Here is a 599-nt window from a genome sequence, read left to right on the forward strand (position 1 = left end):
CCACAGCGCTCTGCGAACTGCCGGGTGGCTCAGAGATCCAGATTCATTTGGGCTCTGAAGTCACCTGCGGAGTGGCAGTTTGCTGAGATGGCCTTTGGTGCATCTTGGAGCAGGATGAGTTTGGTCCCTGGCACCCAGGGCATTGTGCCCTCCAGCCCCCAGGATTGTTGACCAAATCCACAGCCATCCGGTCGATGCTGACTGACAGCAACCTGTAGGGCGGGGTAGAACTGCCTCGGGTTTCTGCGACTGTCACTCTCTACAGGAGTAGAAAGCCTGCTCTTTGTCCGTGGAGTGGCTGGCAGTTTCAGACTGCTGACCCTGCAGGTAACAGCCAGGCCATTGGGTAGCCACTAGGCCACCAGGGTCCCTTGAAGGGAGTGTTTTCCCAGGGCCTACCCAGGAGTCGTGCTCCTGAAGGTCAGAAGTAGGCCGGCAGGGGTCACCCACTGTCCAACCCCACAGTGGCCAAGGAGGGGCAGGCAGCTGATTGAGAGGGGCTGCGCTCTCCTTACACCGGCGTTCCCACGTGTCCTGTCCTGGTCACCCTGCCTCCGTGAGCTGAAAGTGCTCAGGGATTCTCAGGACCGGCAAGCCGG

This window comes from Echinops telfairi, unplaced genomic scaffold, assembly GCF_000313985.2.
Source record: "Echinops telfairi isolate 266 unplaced genomic scaffold, ASM31398v2 ScPeMD7_3;HRSCAF=10, whole genome shotgun sequence".
Lineage (NCBI taxonomy): Eukaryota > Metazoa > Chordata > Mammalia > Afrosoricida > Tenrecidae > Echinops > Echinops telfairi.